We start from the raw sequence: 21,243 nt of genomic DNA, 5'->3' as shown, positions 1-21,243 counted from the left end.
CAGGGCACCAAGATTCATAGCTAATCCCTTCTGTTAGCTGTGGAATTGCTGTGCGTCAGTATTACAGGTCAATGTTAGTGTCACGTCTAATTTGTCGCTTTGGAATTAACTGTGTACAGTGCACCAAGATTCAAGTAGTCACCCCAAAACAGAGTGGGGACGGTGCAGGCAGCAGTAACAGTGACAATATTGGCCCTTGTACAGAGTGGGAACAGTGGTGGAAGCAGCAGCAGTGGCAGTAGTGGCTCCATTTTAGAGTGGTGATGGTGGCAGCAGCAGTGGCAGTACTGGCCCATGACAGAGTGGTGACGATGGTGGAAACAGCAGCAGCAGCAGTAGTGGCCCCATGAGACAGTGGCGACAGTGGCAGTAGCAGTAGTAGTGGCCCCATGACAGAGTGGTCGCAGCAGCAGTAGTAGGGGCCCCATTGCCTAATGTGGATGTTACGCTGGGGAGTAGACCTGTCTAACTGCTGCAAAATCGTTGACCACCTTCCTCTGCTCCTACAGGTGGTCTAATACATGTGAAGTGTGAAGTTCCAACAGGTGAAAATATCGCATATTAGGTGATGGTAAGGAAGAGGATTTTGCATTTGCAATTCAAGGTGGGTGTGTTTTGAACGGTAAGAGTGGCTGAATTGCATAACCAGTTTCCTGGACATTTTTTAACAGCTCAGTGGAAGACTTCAGGAACCGGGTGACAACCAGACTGTAGACGTGAGTCATGTAGGGCGCATGGGTCAGCCCTCCATGATGCAGCGCAGACAAAATGTTCTTCCTGCTATCAGTAACCATAGTTCCTATTTCCAGTTGGCGAGGAGACAGCCAGTGTTCAATTTCTTTATTGATGATGCAAAGCAGTTCTTCCCCGGTGAGGACCCGTTCCCTCAGGCTGACCAGGTGCAGAACCACATACATGACAATGCCTACCTTTGCATATGTGATATGCTGAAGGACCACTGTGAACTGTTCCTACATTGGAGGGTGAGGACATGGTGGAGGATGAGGAGGCAGAGGAGGACATTGGAGCAGGAATCCTAGCATTACAACGCGAAGGCGGCATTGCCATCACCTGGTTTTTCTGCCCCCCTCAGCTCTGGTCTGTATGATTTCCCATGTTATGTAATGCTTATTATTCGTTGCCTGCACTTTAGATTGCCTTGTGTGTCCATTGGGACTATTGTGGATGAATGTGGAGTTTATCCAGTTCATGTGGGCTTATGATATAATTTGTAGGTGTCAAACATCTGCCTATATAGAATAATACTCATGCTTTTGCTTGTATGCAAACTGTGGGGCATCATATTCAAATAGGAATAGTGGGGATATATTCCCCCAGTTACAATATCTCACTTATTGGTGTGATAAATATGGGACCAATACCTGGGGGGGGGGCTTTGGCATTTTCTCAGCACCTTATGTATGGACTATGTTATTATCTATATTATTTATTTAATGTATGTCTTTTAATTGTGATATAATAAATATGCTTTTGAATTTAATCGCACTTAGTAAATATGTTTATTCACTAAGCCTGCATAAGCTTATTCATTCTCAAATCTTTTGAATTCACGTTACATTACAAGCATACATTATGTCCCGAGCAGAAGGAGCAGCAAAAGAAAGAGGCAGTTGCAAGACAGGTGAGGGCACAGTGGTTGTTACTGGGCCATGCCAACTAAGTGTGGTATCAGAGGAACCCACCGATTCCTGGTTATGTGTGTCTGACGTCACTTGAGATAATGTTGAAGAGTCAATTATTCCGGTAGAGCTGGATTATTGGTCAACCACTGCATGACAGTGGCAGCTGAGGCCTGTTGCTGCACCTGCTGCTACCAGTACCCCTTTTTCTGCTACTTCTTGTACCGGCTACAGCATAATTTTTGCCACTGCCCATTCCTTTTGAGGGCCCAGGCAAACGTCTGTTGGCCATAGTGTGCAGTCACGGAATCAGTAATGTAACTATGTATTAAGTATGAAAGGTACAGTAGGTGAAATAGATAAATGCATCTATATATTAAACTGCCTGTTAACAATGAGTCTGACGCACATTAAGTCTATGTATAAGAGAACAGATTAATTATTAATGGTGCAGTAGGTGAACTAGATAAATGAGCCTAAATATTAGACTGCCTGTTGACAATGAATATGGTGCACAGTAAGTCTATGTAAAACACGATGCACAGGGTGATTATACTCAGCCTGCACTCAATAGTGTGGTTATTTTTTGGCTATATCCTACATCAGGGGCTTGGCTGTGCTTGCTATTTTATTGAGGGGTGAAATACAATTGCCAAAATAGCAGTACCCTAAATCTGGTGTTTCAGCTGTGGCCAGCCAATTGTAATACTGTCTGCTGTCTGGCAAAGGATATATTTTTGTTCAGGGTTGAAATACAATTCCCAACTTAGCAATTCTCTAAATTTGTGGTTTCTGCTGTATCAGACCTACTTTAAATCTATCCCTAACAGGGTATAGTAGAATCAAGGTGCTGATAGGGTCACTCTCAATAACTTCACACACACGCTACTGTGCAATTCCAAGTCAAATTCTGTCTGTAAACGTATACCTGTCACCCAGCGCCTAAATAATAGGCCTCAAATTTATATTCAGCTAAATCTGTGGTTACTGCTGTGCCTGTATTAGTGTAATACGGTACCTAAATACATAGCCAGATAGTGTTAGGTGTCTGTAAAAAAAGGCCTGAATTAGAATTCAATACATTGGGCCAAATAATATTTTTCTTATTGTGGTGAACGGTAACAATGAGGAAAAAATCTAGTAAGGGACGCGGACATGGTCGTGGTGGTGTTAGTGGACCCTCAGGTCCCAGTAGCCGCCAGAATTTACAGCGATATTTGGTGGGGCCCAATGCCGTTCTAAGGATGGTAAGGCCTGAGCAGGTACAGGCATTAGTCAATTGGGTGGCCGACAGTGGATCCAGCACGTTCACATTATCTCCCACCCAGTCTTCTGCAGAAAGCGCACAGATGGCACCTGAAAACCAAGCCCATCAGTCTGTCACATCACCCCCATGCATACCAGGGAAACTGTCTGAGCCTCAAGTTATGCAGCAGTGTCTTATGCTGTTTGAAGACTCCGCTGGCAGGGTTTCCCAAGGGCATCCACCTAGCCCTTCCCCAGCGGTGGAAGACATAGAATGCACTGACGCACAACCACTTATGTTTCCTGATGATGAGGACATGGGAATACCACCTCAGCATGTCTCTGATGATGACGAAACACAGGTGCCAACTGCTGCGTCTTTCTGCAGTGTGCAGACTGAACAGGAGGTCAGGGATCAAGACTGGGTGGAAGACGATGCAGGGGACGATGAGGTCCTAGACCCCACATGGAATGAAGGTCGTGCCACTGACTTTCACAGTTCGGAGGAAGAGGCAGTGGTGAGACCGAGCCAACAGCGTAGCAAAAGAGGGAGCAGTAGACAAAAGCAAAACACCCGCCGCCAAGAGACTCCGCCTGCTACTGACCGCCGCCATCTGGGACCGAACACCCCAAAGGCAGCTTCAAGGAGTTCCCTGGCATGGTACTTCTTCAAACAATGTGCTGACGACAAGACCTGAGTGTTTTGCACGCTGTTCCATCAGAGCCTGAAGCGAGGCATTAACGTTCTGAACCTTAGCACAACCTGCATGACCAGGCACCTGCATGCAAAGCATGAACTGCAGTGGAGCAAACACCTTAAAAACAAGGAAGTCACTCAGGCTCCCCCTGCTACCTCTTCTGCTGCTGCCGCCTCGGCCTCTTCTGCTGCTGCCGCCTCTGCCTCTTCCTCCGCCTCTGGAGGAACGTTGGCACCTGCCGCCCAGCAAACAGAGGATGTACCACCAACACCACCACCTCCGTCACCAAGCATCTCAACCATGTCACACGGCAGCGTTCAGCTCTCCATCTCACAAACATTTGAGAGAAAGCATAAATTCCCACCTAGCCACCCTCGATCGCTGGCCCTGAATGCCAGCATTTCTAAACTACTGGCCTATGAAATGCTGTCATTTAGGCTGGTGGACACAAACAGCTTCAAACAGCTCATGTCGCTTGCTGTCCCACAGCCATGCCTTCCCTGCACAACCAAGTATCCGATAAAATCAAGTGTGCACTGTGCAACGCCATCTGTGGCAAGGTCCACCTAACCACAGATACGTGGACCAGTAAGCACGGCCAGGGACGCTATATCTCCCTAACTGCACACTGGGTAAATGTAGTGGTGGCTGGGCCCCAGGCGGAGAGCTGTTTAGCGCAAGTCCTTCCGCCACCAAGGATCACAGGGCAACATTCTTTGCCTCCTGTTTCCACCTCCTCCTACTCAGCTTCCTCCTCCTCTTCTTCCACCTGCTCATCCAGTCAGCCACACACCTTCACCACCAACTTCAGCACAGCACGGGGTAAACGTCAGCAGGCCATTCTGAAACACATATGTTTGGGGGAGAGGCCCCACACCGCACAGGAATTGTGGTGAGGTATAGAACAACAGACCGACGAGTGTTTGCTGCCGGTGAGCCTCAAGCCCGGCCTGGTGGTGTGCCATAATAGGCGAAATCTCGTTGCAGCTCTGGGACTAGCCAGTTTGACGCACATCCCTTGCCTGGCGCATGTGCTGATTTTGGTGGTGCAGAAGTTCATTCACAACTACCCCGACATGTCAGAGCTGCTGCATAAAGTGCGGGCCGTCTGTTCGCGCTTCCGGCGTTCACATCCTGCCGCTGCTCGCCTGTCTGCGCTACACCGCCCACCGCCTCATATGCGACGTGCCCACCAGGTGGAACTCCACCTTGCACATGCTGGACAGACTGTGCGAGCAGCAGCAGGCCATAGTGAAGTTTTAGCTGCAGCACGCACGGGTCAGTCGCACTGCGGAACAGCACCACTTCACCACCAATGACTGGGCCTCCATGCGAGACCTGTGTGCCCTGTTGCGCTGTTTCGAGTACTCCACCAACATGGCCAGTGGAGATGACGCTGTTATCAGCGTTACAATACCACTTCTATGTCTCCTTGAGAAAACACTTAGGGCGATGATGGAAGAGGAGGTGGCCCAGGAGGAGGAGGAGGAGGAGTCAGGCCAGTCTCTTCGAAGTGACTCAGAGGGAGGTTTTTTGCAACAGCAGAGGCCAGGTACAAATGTGGCCAGCCAGGGCCCACTACTGGAGGACGAGGAGGACGAGGATGAGGAGGAGGTGGAGGAGGATGAGGATGAAGCATGGTCACAGCGGGGTGGCACCCAACGCAGCTCGGGCCCATCACTGGTGAGTGGCTGGGGGGAAACGCAGGACGATGACGATAAGCCTCCCACAGAGGACAGCTTGTCCTTACCTCTGGGCAGCCTGGCACACATGAGCGACTACATGCTGCAGTGCCTGCGCAACGACCGCAGAGTTGCCCACATTTTAACGTGTGCGGACTACTTAGTTGCCACCCTGCTGGATCCATGGTACAAAGACAATGTGCCCACCTTACTTCCTGCACTGGAGCGTGATAGGAAGATGCGCTAGTACAAGCGCTCGTTGGTAGACGCGCTACTGAGAGCATTCCCAAATGTCATAGGGGAACAAGTAGAAGCCCAAGGCCAAGGCAGAGGAGGAGCAAGAGGTCGCCAAGGCAGCTGTGTCACGGCCAGCTTCTCTGAGAGCAGGGTTAGCATGGCAGAGATGTGGAAAAGTTTTGTTAACACGCCACAGCTAACTGCACCACCACCTGATATGCAACGTGTTAGCAGGAGGCAACATTTCACTAACATGGTGGAACAGTACGTGTGCACACCCCTCCACGTACTGACTGATGGTTCGGCCCCATTCAACTTCTGGGTCTCCAAACTGTCCACGTGGCCAGAGCTAGCCTTTTATGCCTTGGAGGTGCTGGCTTGCCCGGCGGCCAGGGTTTTGTCTGAACGTGTATTCAGCACGGCAGGGGGCGTCATTACAGACAAACGCAGTCGCCTGTCTACAGCCATTGTGGACAAGCTGACGTTCATAAAAATGAACCAGGCATTGATTCCACAGGACCTGTCCATCCCTTGTGCAGATTAGACATTAACTACCTCCCCTTAACCATATATTATTGTACTCCAGGGCACTTCCTCATTCAATCCTATTTTTATTTTCATTTTACCATTATATTGTGGGGCAACCCAAAGTTGAATGAACCTCTCCTCTGTCTGGGTGCCGGGGCCTAAATATATGATAATAGACTGTTCCAATGTTTGGTGACGTGAAGCATGATTCTCTGCTATGACATGAAGACTGATTATCTGCTGACATGAAGCCAGATTCTCTGTTACGGGACCTCTCTCCTCTGCCTGGGTGCCTGGGCCTAAATATCTGACAATGGACTGTTCCAGTGTTGGGTGACATAAAGCATGATTCTCTGCTATGAAATGAAGACTGATTCTCTGCTGACATGAAGCCAGATTCTCTGTTACGGGACCTCTCTCCTCTGCCTGGGTGCCTGGGCCTAAATATCTGACAACGGACTGTTCCAGTGTTGGGTGACGTGAAGCATGATTCTCTGCTATGTCATGAAGACTGATTCTCTGCTATGTCATGAAGACTGATTCTCTGCTGACATGAAGCCAGATTCTCTGTTACGGGACCTCTCTTCTCTGCCTGGGTGCCTGGGCCTAAATATATGACAATGGACTGTTCCAGTGTTGGGTGACGTAAAGCATGATTCTCTGCTAAGACACGAAGACTGATTCTCTGCTGACATTAAGCCAGATTCTCTGTTACGGGACCTCTCTCCTCTGCCTGGATGCCGGGGCCTAAATATCTGACAATGGACTGTTCCACTGTTGGGTGACGTGAAGCATGATTCTCTGCTATGACATGAAGACTGATTCTCTGCTGACATGAAGCCAGTTTCTCTGTTACGGGACCTCTCTCCTCTGCCTGGGTGCCTGGGCCTAAATATCTGACAATGGACTGTTCCAGTGTTGGGTGACGTGAAGCATGATTCTCTGCTATGACATGAAGACTGATTCTCTGCTGACATGAAGCCAGATTCTCTGTTACGGGACCTCTCTCCTCTGCCTGGATGCCGGGGCCTAAATATCTGACAGTGGACTGTTCCAGTGTTGGGTGACGTGAAGCATGATTCTCTGCTATGACATGAAGACTGATTCTCTGCTGACATGAAGCCAGATTCTTTGTTACGGGGCCTCTCTCCTCTGCCTGGGTGCCGGGGCCTAAATATCTGACAATGGACTGTTCCAGTGTTGGGTGACAAGAAGCATGATTCTCTGCTATGACATGAAGACTGATTCTCTGCTGACATGAAGCCAGATTCTCTGTTATGGGACCTCTCTCCTCTGCCTGGGTGCCGGGGCCTGAATATCTGACAATGGACTGTTCCAGTGTTGGGTGACGTGAAGCATGATTCTCTGCTATGACATGAAGACTGATTCTCTGCTGACATGAAGCCAGATTCTCTGTTACGGGACCTCTCTCCTCTGCCTGGATGCCGGGGCCTAAATATCTGACAATGGACTGTTCCAGTGTTGGGTGACGTGAAGCATGATTCTCTGCTATGACATGAAGACTGATTCTCTGCTGACATGAAGCCAGATTCTTTGTTACGGGGCCTCTCTCCTCTGCCTGGGTGCCGGGGCCTACATATCTGACAATGGACTGTTCCAGTGTTGGGTGACGTGAAGCATGATTCTCTGCTATGACATGAAGACTGATTCTCTGCTGATATGAAGACAGATTCTCTGTTATGGGACCTCTCTCCTCTGCCTGGGTGCCGGGGCCTGAATATATGACAATGGACTGTTACAGTGGTGGGTGACGTGAAGCCAGATTCTCTGCTATGGGACCTCTCTCCAATTGATATTGGTTTATTTTTATTTATTTTATTTTTATTCATTTCCCTATCCATATTTGTTTGCAGGGGATTTACCTACATGTTGCTGCCTTTTGCAGCCCTCTAGCCCTTTCCTGGGCGGTTTTACAGCCTTTTTAGTGCCGAAAAGTTTGGATCCCCATTGACTTCAATGGGGTTCGGGTTCGGGACGAAGTTCGGGTCGGGTTCGGATCCCGAACCCGAACATTTTCGGGAAGTTCGGCCGAACTTCTCGAACCCGAACATCCAGGTGTTCGCTCAACTCTAGTTAACAGCCAAACAAATCTCAATATTTATTATCCTGATTCTGCAGTTTACATAAACACCCCATATGTGGTTTTAACCTGCTGTACGGGCACACGGTAGTGCTCAGAAGGAACGGAGCGCCATCTTGTTATCGGAGGGCAGATTTTTCTGGAATGGTTTTCAGGTGCCATGTCACATTTGAAGAGACCCTGAAATAACCCTAGAAAGAAAAAGCCAAAATCTACCCCATTTTTCAAACTACACCCCTCAAGGAATAAATATATTGGTGAAGTTAATGCTTTGACCCAACAAGCGTTTCATAGAATTTAGAAACGCATGGCTGTGAAAATGAAAAATTAACTTTTATTTTCCCTTTCATCCTCCATGACGGCATACCATAAGATGACCCTCCTCCAACCAGGTAGGGAAAGGAAGAATAAATTTGACCCTCTTCTGGGTCCTCCTCAGTGTCTTCCTGTCCCTTCAGGTGGGAGACAGATTATCCTCATGGCACTTGTTGTGAGTCCGCTTTCTGTGTAAGGCAGGCAGAGGCGGAGGGATAGAAGATTCGGACTGCCTTTCCACATGAGGGAAGCAGGCAGCACATGTGCCCTAGTTGGGTATTGAGATGCTGGTGAGGCGATGGATATCCCTGCTCCTTTCCTCCCGCTCTGTGCATTGGGGGCGGAGGTCTATGTGCGAACCGGGCACTCACACAGTTCCTCCGGTTGGTAAGATGCTCCTCATCGCAACCTGATACTTTTGGCGCTTGCGGTGATGGATGCAGTCCACGTGTGTTCCAAAACTTCTGATCTGTGGAACGCTCTCCAAGGTGCCAGAGCTAAAATTGGTGCACAGGATCAAGGCGGATGTCGCCCTCTGATGTGAGGTCTGCAGGTTAGAGTATTTAAAGGGGTCTGAGATAAAGTGGCCAAAAATGTGTGAGCCGGGTACAAACCAAATGGAGACCTCTCAGCGGCCTTCTATTGTAAGTTACTAAAAGTCTCTTGGGGGAATGCTGTATATTTTAACTTATGCTAACCCTTTTGTACCTCCTTCTCCCTCTCTTCCTGTATGCGTGTAGAGTGATAAGGATTGGGCTCCAAGAGCGAAGTCTAGTCCAAAGATTAGGAAGTGTGTTACATGTTCGGTCAAATTATCTGATACATATAATAAAAAACTCTGCAAAAAGTGTACTACTAATATGGTGAAGGATCTGGTTCCTTCTTTTAAAGAGGAACTAAGGGGCATAATCAGGGAAGAGATGCGGGCTTCCCTATCTGAAAATCCTATGCCTATCCTTGGTACATCTACGTCAAATTGGGTTATTCCAGTTCCGCGTCCTTAGATTCTGAACAAGATTCAGAGGGTCCTGACTCTTCCGATTGCTCTGGATCGGATTCAGAATTTAAAAGCTTTCTATTCTCCTCTGAGGATACAAAGGAGTTAATCAAAGCTGTCAGGGCGGCCATGGATCTCTCAGATGAAAAGGTCCATAGGTCCGTCCAAGATCAGATGTTTAGTGGACTAGAACAAAGGAAAAAGAGAGTTTTTCCAGTCTACAAAAACATGCAGAAGTTAATAAAAAGGGAATGGAAGACTCCGGATAGGAAGTTATTTATTCCAAAAACTATGAGACGTCGCCTTTCCTTTAGTGAAGAGGTTGAGGTCTTGTTAACGTCCTGTCCTAAAGTACATGTATCCCTATCAAAATTGGTCAAGGGGGCAAATGCCCTTCCCTTGGATAAAAGACCCCATGGATAAGAAAGCAGATTCAAGTCTGAAGAAGACCTGGGAGGCTACCGCTGTATTATTCAAACCAAACCTAGCCACCACATCCGTCTCTAAATCCCTAAAAATTATTATTACAGTTGGAATCTCTCGTGAAAGAAGGGGCTCCTTATGACTCTCTAGAAGACTCCTTCCCTCTTCTATTATTGCTGATTCCACGGCAGAATCGGTCAGAATGGCAGCAAGAACTTCAGGACTAGCGGTAGTGGCTAGAAGGGCGCTTTGGTTAAAATCTTAGTCAGGTGACATCAGTCCCAAGATGAAACTATGTACAGGTGAAACTTGAAAAATTTGAATATCGTGCAAAAGTTAATTTATTTCAGTAATGCTACTTAAAAGGAGTTTCACTAATGCAAAATGATTATGAATATTGTGAAAAGGTTCAATATTCTAGGCTCAAAGTGTCACAGTCTAGTCAGCTAAATAATCCATACCCCCTGAGCAGGGTACCTGAGATTGTGACTTTGGGGTTTTCATAAACTGTAAGCCATAATCATCCAAATTATAACAAATAAAGGCTTGAAATATCTCACTTTGCATGTAATCAGTCTCATATATTAGTTTCACCTTTTAAGTTGCATTACTGAAATAAATGAACATTGCACAATATTCTAATTTTTCAAGTTTCACCTGTAGTTTTCCCTTTCATGGGAACTTGATGTTTGGCCAGGACTTAGAAAGTATTTTAGAGAAGGCTTCGGATTCTAAAAAATCCTTTCCTAGGGATACAAATAAAATAAAATTTCACTTTCGGAGAGTTAAAAAAAGGTAGTTCCTTCCAGGCCAAAAAACCTACTAGAAAAGAGGAAAAAAACTAAAGAGTTGAAATAGAGGCTTTTTGTTTAATTCCAAAAATACTGAATCTTCCAAACAATGACGCCAGGCGTCAGGTGGGAGGAAGATACATTTAAAAAAATAAAAGAATGGGAATAAATTACTGTAAACCCTTGGGTTCTAAATATCGTATCAAGGAGTTACTATATTTCCTTCGGTCTTCCTCCTCCCATAGGCGTTTTTAGAGGTACCCTAAATTAAAAAAAATGGCGGTTTTACAATGAAAATTTAAAGAAGGCATTTGGAATCTTTTGGCTCAAAAAGTATTGTCTCAGTTCCTCCTTTTCAACAAATAAAAGGGTTATTATTCAACAGTATTTTTAGTGAAAAAAACAGATGGGGACTCCGTCTCATAATAAACTTGAAGAGCCTGAACAGATTCATAAAATGCGACAAATTCTAAATGGAAACCAAAAGATCCACCATAAATTTATTAAAAGGAGATTTTTGGGCATCAATAGATTTAAAAGATGCATAATACCATATTCCAGTATGCGAGAGAGCTCAGAAATTTCTCTGCATAGCAGTCTTTCTGGGGAAAGAGCTACATCATTTCCAGTTTCAAGTACTCCCCTTTGGGATCACCTCCGCTCCGAGGTTGTTTACCAAAGTAATGCTAGAAGTAGTGGCTCACTTAAGAAGGCGAAACATCCTAATAGTTCCCTACTTGGACGATCTGATAATCGTAGGAAGCTCAGAAGAAATCCTAGAAAACGATCTGTTCATGAACTGTCAGACACTTTATCAGACAGGCTGGAAAATAAACTGGAAAAAAAAATCAAACCCCTATCCATTCCAGAGTTTAATATGTTTAGGGGTCTGTCTAGACTCCACTCTTCAGAAAACCTTTCTTCCAACCCAGAAAGTGATAGGAATAAGCGAGAAAGTCTCAAAATTCCAAAGTCAATCAGTGTGCACAGTCAGGGAGACTATGAAGCTACTAGGCTCGTTAACTTAACGGGATTCTGTCACCAGGTTTTACCCCTGTCAGCTAAACATATGCTGATGTTCAGGGCCTCATCATGATTCCTAATGTGGGCTTCTAAATGTGATCTGTAGCCTTATTTTGCTAAAAAACAGGTTTTGCTAACCTGTCACTCAAAGAAATAAGGTGCCCAAGGGGATGTCAAGGGATGCAAGGTGACGGCCGCACCCACAGCCGTTCGTGCCCAGCGCCGCCTTTCCAGACTTCTGCACTGCCTCCTAATCCTCTGTGCCACCTCTCGCTCTCCCTCCCCCCTCCTCCTGCTGTAAGATCTTGCGCGTGCGCACAGGGCTCTGCCTGATGCGCCCTTGCAGACTTCTCGATTTGGCTTCTTAAAGCAAAGTGTGCATGTGCCGGCACTTCGCTCAACCCAGTTATGACCTGCACTCTGGCGCCAGCCTCTCAGACATCCCCTTGGGCACCTTATTTCTTTGAGTGACAGGTTAGTAAAACCTGTTTTTTAGCAAAATAAGGCTACGAATCACATTTAGAAGCCCACATTAGGAATCCTGATGAGGTCCTGAACATCAGCATATGTTTAGCTGACAGGGGTGAAACCTTGTGACAGAATCCCTTTAATGCATCCCAGCAGTAAAGTGGGCTCAGTTCCACACTCAGTTTCTACAGCAATGGTTATTAGGGTGTTGGAACAGAAGTCAGGACTCGTCAGAGGAGACAATTTAAATTCCCTTACGAGTGCGTCAGTCCCTTCAGTGGTGGAAAAATCCAGACCATCTGATGAGAGGGGATTCCTGGAATACCGAACAACTGCAGGTTATTACGACAGACACGAGCCTTTAGGGATGGGGAGTGCATTGCTCTCATCTCTCTTTCCAAGGACAATGGTCCGAGGATCAAAGGTCTCTCTCGTCAAATCAGAGGGAATTATCAGCAGTCTGGGAAGCTATAAAGGCATTGTCCCATTACATAGAGGGAAAAGACATTCAAGTCAGAATGGAAAACATGACCGTGGTTGCCTATCTAAACCATCAAGGGGGAACAAGAAGTGTAGGTCTAAGTCTGTTAACCGACAAAATATTTTCCTGGGCAGAAGTTCACTAAGATCCCTGTCGGCAGTACACCTAAAAAGGATCTCTAAATTCATAGGCGAACATCTTAAGCAGAATGGAGCCTAGTAAAACAAGTTTTTCTCCAGATTACAGATTTATGGGTTACTTCCCAGGTGGATCTGTTTGCCTCAGCAGAAAACAAGAGAAAAAAAATCATTTTCCCTAAACCCCTTCGATGGGAACATAGGAGTAGACGCACTGTCACAAAAGTGAGACTTTCAGCTGGCATATGCTTTTCCTCCTCTTCAGATAGTTCCCAGGGTACTAAAAAAGATCCAAATATACAAGGCCCATGTGATTTTAATAGCCCCTCTGTAGCCAAAGAAGCCGTGGTTCCCTCTTCTGAAGCATCTGTCAGTTCAGAGCCCATGGATTCTTCCCTGGAGACAAGATCTATTGTCGCAGGGTTCAGTCTACCATCCCAAAGTGGAAAAGTTACATCTGGCGGCTTGGAACCTGAAAGGGTTACATTGAGGTCCAAGGGCTTATCGGATGCCATAATTAACACCATAGTGGCTAGCAGGAAAGAGGTTACTTCCAAGATTTACTGTAAAGTCTGGAGAAGGTTCTGTAGTTGGTGTACTCAATTGGGGAACTCTTCTCAGAAATTTTCCATTCAAGCAATTTTAAGATTCTTTCAAACAGGATTTGAGAAAGGGCTGCATATATACATTGTATATATATACATATATATATATATATATATATATATATATATACATACGGGTATGGGATTGTATAAAGATAGAGGTATGTGTTGATGGGAATGAAAAAAAAAAAAAAATAGGAAAAGACTCTCTAGGCTTTTGGTTCAGAAAGACACTGAGGAGGAGCCGGAGGAGGGTCAAATTTATTTCTTCCTGTCCCTACCTGGTTGGAGGTGGGTCATCTTATGGTATGCCGTCATGGAGGATTTATAATAAGTTAATTACCTGTAAGTAATATGGTTTTCCAATATAATGTTGCTTTAGCCCTACATTTTCCACAAGGGCTAACCGGAGAAAATGCACCCCACAATTTGTTATGCATTTGTTCCTGAATACGGTAACACCATATATGTTGTTGTAAACTGCTGTTTGGGCACACGGCAGCATTCAGAAGGGAAGGAGCGTCATTGGGATTTTCAAACATTTGCTAAAATTCTTTTAGGGGCCATAACATTTTTATCTTTTCACCAGCTGTGTTGGGGCTTGTTTTTTTGCAGGACGGGCTGTACTTTTTATTGGTATCATTTTGTGGTACATAAGTATTTTTGATCACTTTTTATAAAAAAAATTGTGGAGGTAAATTGGGTTAAAATTGCAAACGTGTCAGTGTTTTCCTCTTGCGGTAAATATGATATGATCATTTTATTCTGTGGGTTAATACGGTTATGGCGATACCAAATTTATATAGTTTTTTATGTTTTACTACTTTTTCAGCAAAAATAATCACTTTTGTGTTAAAAATAAATGATATTTTGCATCACCATATACTAAAGTCCATAACTTTTTTATTTTTTCACCAATGTAGCTGTGTGGGGGATTGTTTTTTGTGGGATGGGCTGTAGTTTTTATTAGTATCATTTTGGGGTACATATGACTTTTTGCTCACTTTTAAAACATTTTATGTGGAGGTAAATTGGGTAAAAATGGCAATTGTGTCAGTGTTTTTTTTTATGGGGTTCCTCTTGTGTTAAATATGATAATTTCATTCTGTGGGTTAAAACGGTTATGGTGATACCAAATTTATATAGTTTTTCAGCATAAAATCACTTTTGTGTTAAAAATAAATTATATTTTGCATCACCATATACTAAAGTCCATAGCATTTTTTATTTTTTCAACAATGTAGCTCTGTGGGAGATTGTTTTTTGCGACACAGGCTGTAGTTTTTATTGATATCATTTTGGGGTACATATAACTAAGGACTAAGTGTCTGAAATGCGTCAACTGGTGTTGGAGTGTGAGGTTTTGATCCACATGCTGTAATTTTGCTACCACGAATAAAGAGACAAGCGACACAACAATTATTTTGCAGTGCTGGAACTTCATTTATCATTGTTTTGCTACCAAAGGACTTTTTGATCACTTGTTGTTGTTTTTTTGTGGAGGTGAGGTGACAAAAACAGCAATTCCGTCATTGTTTTCCACATAATTTTTTACGGAATTCAAAGCGTGGGATTAGTAACATGATACTTTTATAGATAAGGTCATTACGGATGCGGTGATACCAATAATGTGTAGATTTGTTATATATTTCCTTTTTTTAATGACATAAATGAACAAGAGAAAAGCCAATTTTTATTTTTATTGATTTTGTATTTTTAACATTTTTTTTACACTTTTTTTTATTTATCAAGACCTTGGATTTGGATCTTGAAGATCCAGTAGGCCTGATGGCTATACAGTGCACTGCAATAGTCATCTGTTGCAATGCACTGTATAGTCTGTATTACAGTTACACTAAGGCTGATCAGACCCTCAGGCAAGCACCGATTTCGGACGTAGCAGCAGAGTGTCAGCGTGGAGATTACAGCCTCAAACCGGCATTTTCACACCAAAGCGCTCTGATTGGTTAGCCTGCAGAGACTAACCAATCTGAGAGCTTGCCAGCAAGGGATCACTCCCTTACTTTATATCGTCACAGCCCTGGTAAGCAGTTTGGATGTGACTGTATGTCCAAATGCAGTAAATTACTTGTGATTTGGACATACAGTTACATCCAAAGGCTGTGGATTAGCTGGCTGCACAGCATTATGGACAATCTTGCATTACTGGGCTTCTTACTTTCACCTTGTAACACATGTAGCCGTCATTTTAGAAAAAAAATATTTGTTGCCAAGAGTGAGGAAATTTAAATTTGTTGCAAATCAAATTTTTCCTAAACTTTCGATTGAATTTAACTTCGGATGCTCTGATTTGCTTTCCTCTATTAATAATAATCATAATTTTCCAGTCTCAAAAATTAGTTAGGGCGGGTTCGCATTTGCGTCATGGAATTCCATTATAGCTTCTGTTATAACTCTGTATATAATGGAATTCTAGGATGGAATGCAAAACTGAAGCCTTTAAGAGGCATTCCATTTTTCTCCACCCTAATACGTACATGTCTATGGGGACAAATAATGGAAAACATAGTCCTGCAGAATTGACTATCAACCTGGGCTCTAAAAGCTGAACTCCAGCTGTATTGTTTTAAAGTTTAGATTATCAGCTTTAAAATAAGACCTCAATCATATCTCTAGCTGCTGTGAATAGGATGGTGCTGCCCCTTTGAAGTGAATGGTGATGGAGCAGTTGTCATTACATAATAAAGAGAAGGCAGCACTTGTACAAGTGTTACTTTCTCATCAAACAGAGGATCAACAGGGGTACTTGTGAAAGAAGTGGTTAATGAACATGAATTGTTATCCCCAACTGGTTACCATTAGAGATGAGAGAATCAAGGTTAATGAAGAGGAATTTGATGCATATTTCAGGAACAATTTGATTTGCATCGAATCTGAATTTCCTCATAATTCATGGTAACAAATCACATTTTTTATAAAAAAAATGGCTGCAGCACGTGTGAGGACATGGAGCAAGGAACTCTGGGAAGGCGGGATCACCCACAATGCCATGCATGCAGCCAATCAGCAGCCAGCCAGCCCTGTGATGTCACAGCCCTTTAAATAGCCTCAGTCATCTTGGATTCTGCAATTTTCCAGTGTACTTAGTGCAGGGAGAGACTTCAGCAGGCGCTAGGGACAGTGCTAGAAATAACTTCATTGTACTAAAAAAACGATTTACAAGTGCAGGGAAAGATTATTTAAGCTGTAGGGAAAGGATAGGGAGGAATCATTCCACAGCATTTGTGTTGAATTGGATTCAGTAGGGGAGGTTGCAGCCTGGGTAATAGAAACAATCCTATTACACCTTGCTGCACTGACTGGGGATCCAAATTGCCATTATACAGCTCTGTATTTCTAGCAAACCGTTCTTGTTATTGCGGTACAAGTGCTGTTTGATACAGCCCTTAACAGGGGTTATTACAAGGAAATATTTATACATCTTATTTGCCCTTATGCGGTGCAGTTATATGTTGTAAAGCATTTCTTGGCTTGTATTAGTGGGAAAAAAGGGTTTATTAGCCGTTGTGTGGTGAAGTGCAAAATTACAGCCCTTATTGTCGTGTATTAGTGGCAAAAGTAAAATATATTTGCCGTTCAGCAGTGCAGTTATATGTTCTAAAGCCCTATTTGCCGTGTAATAGTGGCAAAATAAAAATGTATTTGCCGATCAGCGGTGCAGTTATATGTTCTAAAGCCCTATTTGCCGTGTATTAGTGGCAAAAGTAAAATATATTTGCCGTTCAGCGGTGCCGTTATATGTTCTAATGCTCTTTTTGTTGTGTATTAGTGGCAAAAGAAAAATATATTTGCCGTTCAGCGGTGCCGTTATATGTTCTAAAGCCCTTTTTGTTGTGTATTTGTGGCAAAAGAAAAATATATTTGCCGTTCAGTGGTGCAGTTATATGTTCTAAAGCCTTTTGTGGCATGTATAAGTGGAAAAAAAATAAGGGCCTATTTGCCATTCAGCGGTGAAGTTATATGTTCTAAAGCCCTTTTTGTCGTGTATTAGTGGCAAAAGAAAAAGCTCTTTTTGTGTGTATTAGGCCTCATGCACACGGCCGTTGTTTTGGCGGCTCGGATGCGGACCCATTCACTTCAATAGGGCCACAAAAGATGCGAACAGCACTCCGTGTGCTGTCTGCATCCGTTGCTCAGTTCCGTGGCCCTGCTAAAAAAATATAACATGTCCTATTCTTGTCCACGCTTTGCGGACAAGAATAGGCATTTATATCGAAAGCTGTCTGTGCCGTTCCGCAAATTGCGGAATGCGCACGGACGCCATCCGTGTTTTGCGGATCCGCGATTTGAGGACCGCAAAACACACCACGGTCGTGTGCATGAGGCCTAAGTGAGAAAAAAAAAAGGCCTTATTAGCCGTTGTGTGGTGAAGTGAGAAAATTGCTGACTTTTTTCTGGTGTTTTAATTTTCCTTTTTATTAATTTATTTGATCTAACAGCATGTCATACAGAAGTGCCAGGCCCTGGACAGGGGAGTGGCAGAGGCCTAAATGTTTTTAGTGCAGGCATAGGTCGCAGCAGAGTAAGGGGCCGTGGCAGCAGGGGTCACTTAGAGAGGCCTGAGCTCCCAGTGTCAACTAACGGTTGTGTCTTGACCATCAACCCAGCTGTTCTTGAATGGTTGACTCGATCGTCACAAGTTACATCAGACACCCCGAGCCAAGAGTTGGTGGGTTCGTCAGAAACAACCCTTAGTTGGCATGGCAGGTCCTGTGCCCTTACCTGTCCTCAACCTGCCTTTGTCCTTTTCTGTTTCAGCTCTACTATACGGTGAGGACTAGTGATAAGCGGCAGGGAGGTCATATTCAAATTCTTCATATTTCGCAAATATTTTGTACAATATTCGTCATATATTCGCAATTTCGTATATTCTTTATAATATAATGAAGTACGGACGGCACTCCTCGTCTCTGTAGGTCCCGGTGCTCGAGTCAGGGAAAGACAGCCCACTTGAATCGCAAAATGAGACCGGCACTCGGATATAGTTGAAGAAAACTGCTTTATTCAGGCATTAGACGGTCCAAAGCAGAGAACAAAATGAATAGCAGCGACACGTGTTTCGGCTCTATGAGCCTTTGTCAAGCCTAATACATGTGAACTAAAGATTTAAATAGTGCGCCGTACCTGACGCTAGGAGCGTGGTGAGGTCACATCACCATGACTACCAGTATCAACAAATCTTTATGTGCAGGAATTCATAGTCATTCCTGCAGCGGATCGAAATAAAGAGGTGTGCTACAATGTCATGACATTTGCTACAAAAAATTGACAGATACTAGAGTACTATATGTATATTCGCCCCATTATGTGAGTATTCTTGGCATATATATAGCTACCAAATGAAAAAGTATATTGCAATTTCATGACATTGTTACAAGCAATTGATACATATGCTATTACATCTATATATAACAAGGTTAGATAAATCGATCCAATAGAGAAAGAGAAAGGAAAAAGGAAAAACAGGTGAGCTGTCAGTGTGAGACTGCTCAAGAAAAATATATCACAATCCATAGTAGAATAGAATTACATCTGATAGTAAACGCTGGCTGTAGTCTTGAATTTCTTCTATTTTGGCTTCTATTATTTTTTCTGAGCCTATAAAGAAAAAACTATCGTGAAAAAATATACATTTTTGTGTATATATATATATATGTATACATCTACCTAGAAGGGAGAAAAATTAGAAGAAGAAATAAAAGAAAAAATATTATTCACAGGAATGCATTTAAATCGTACTCTCGATTGAGACCTCTGGGCTCAATGGTCTGTAAAGTGTGTATCCAGAAACTCTCACGTTTTTTGAGCATAAGAATTCTATTGCCACCTCTGCGTGCTGGCAACACTTGCTCAATAATTTGAAATCTCAATTGAGATACATTGTGGGAACATCTGTCAAAATGAAGGGGAACCGGCAATAGTACATTTTTATTCCTTATTGTAGATTTATGGTTACTGAATCTATCCTTCATTCTGACAGATGTTTCGCCAATGTATATCAAACCACATGGGCACTTTAGTAAATACACAACAAAATTGCTGTCACAAGTAAAAAAACCTCTTATTGGAAACTGCTTCCCAGTGTGTGGATGAGAAAAAGTTTCACCTCTAATCACAGCTGAGCAATGCACACAATGCAAACAGGGAAAAGTTCCCTTTTTTGGAGTGGATAGAAAAAGTTGACGTGGCATAGAGGAACCCCCTATGTCTGCTTTTACAATGGTATCACGAATGTTTTTCGTTCTCTTATAGCAGATCATAGGGAGGCTCCCTAAATTCAACTATGTCGGGATAGGCCGTACGCATAATTCCCCAGTGCTTATTAATGACATGACGAAATTTATTGATGAAAGGATGGTATTTGACAATAAAGGGTAAACGTTTACCGGCCCTGCTGTGCTTGTGAATAACTGGACTACTACATTTTTGTAATTCCTGCTCTAGGAGTGGCATAGGGATAGCCTCTTGCTGCAAATTTTTGTGTCATCTCACTTAATCTAATCTGTCTGATGGGTTCATCTGATACAATTCTCTTAACCCGCTGAAATTGTGAATATGGTAGAGATTTCTTGACAAAAGGTGAATGATTACTGGAAAAATGTAATAAACTGTTCTTATCAGTCTTCTTTATATACAAATCAGTGTGAATTGGTTGTCCTTGACCTTTAATCACCAATGTGTCAAGAAAATTAATCTGTGTTAAATCACTTTGGATCGTGAAAGACAATTCTGGCCATATGTTATTCATTTCCTGAGCAAAATTTTGTAATGACTCGATGCCGTCCCCGCCATATGCAAAAAATATCGTCTATGAAACGACGCCAAAATATGCAATGCTGTATATATAATGGGTTTGTATATACAAAATTTTCTTCAAACCAAATCATATAGCTATTTGCATATGGCGGTGCGGCATGCGAGCCCATCGCGGTACCCCGCTTCTGCTGGAAGAAGGTATCCTGGAATAAAAAATAATTCTCTCTTAACACCAATTCAAGTAATTGCAGAAAAAATTCTCGTTCATGTACCGTGTATTGAGATGATTCCAGGATACATTCAACCGCAGTTAATCCTTTAGTATGTTCAATGGATGTATACAAACTGCATACATCCATTGTGACCAGAAGGTCTCCTGTCTCAAGATGTAATTCATTAATGCTAGACAAAAAATGATTAGTGTCTAACAAAAAAGAATGAGAATTCTTTATCAGAGGTGTTAAGACCTTCTCAATCAACATAGCTGGTGCAGACAGTATAGAATTCATTCGAGGCCACGATAGGTCGACCAGGGGGCGCTGTTAAATTTTTATGGATCTTTGGTAAAGTATATAGGATAGGAGTAACTGGATGTTGATTAATCAAAAATTGACACAGCTTCTCCTCGAGACCACATCTGTCCTTATATTTCTCTATAATTAATATCAATTTACGTTTAATTTCAAAAACGGGATCACTATTTAAAGGACAGTATGTATCTCTATCAGAGAGCTGTGACAATATTTCAGAGATATAATAATCCCTATCAAGTAAAACAAGTGAGCCCCCCTTATCAGCTGGCTTAAATATCACTGATTTATCATCAAGCAAAGAACGCAAAGCCTGTTTTTCTGCTACAGATAAATTATGCGTAATAGTCAACCCCACATGTTGAATCCCAGACAGAATAACTTCAAAATCTCTCTGAACCAAGGATATGTAAGTCTCAGTAGGATGATTTGTTTTTGGTGGTTGATAACTACTTTTGAGTCTCAACCCAAATTGACTCAAAGATAATCCCGTATGATTAGAGGATTCTACTGGGGAGACTGACATATCCTGGGAAGCAAAGTGTGTTTTTAATCTTATGCCTCT

General features: G+C 43.4%; 1 protein-coding gene across 1 annotated transcript in view; it reads right to left on the bottom strand.

The window, feature by feature from the left end:
* The window catches only part of LOC122927086, a 640,428-nt gene that overhangs the window by 105,612 nt on the left and 513,573 nt on the right, over nucleotides 1–21,243 (bottom strand). The gene's annotated exons all lie outside the window — the stretch shown is intronic.

This window comes from Bufo gargarizans, chromosome 2 (genome assembly GCF_014858855.1).
Source record: "Bufo gargarizans isolate SCDJY-AF-19 chromosome 2, ASM1485885v1, whole genome shotgun sequence".
NCBI lineage: Eukaryota > Metazoa > Chordata > Amphibia > Anura > Bufonidae > Bufo > Bufo gargarizans.
The sequence above is the reverse complement of the archived record's forward strand: the minus strand, read 5'-3'. Positions and strand labels throughout refer to the sequence as shown.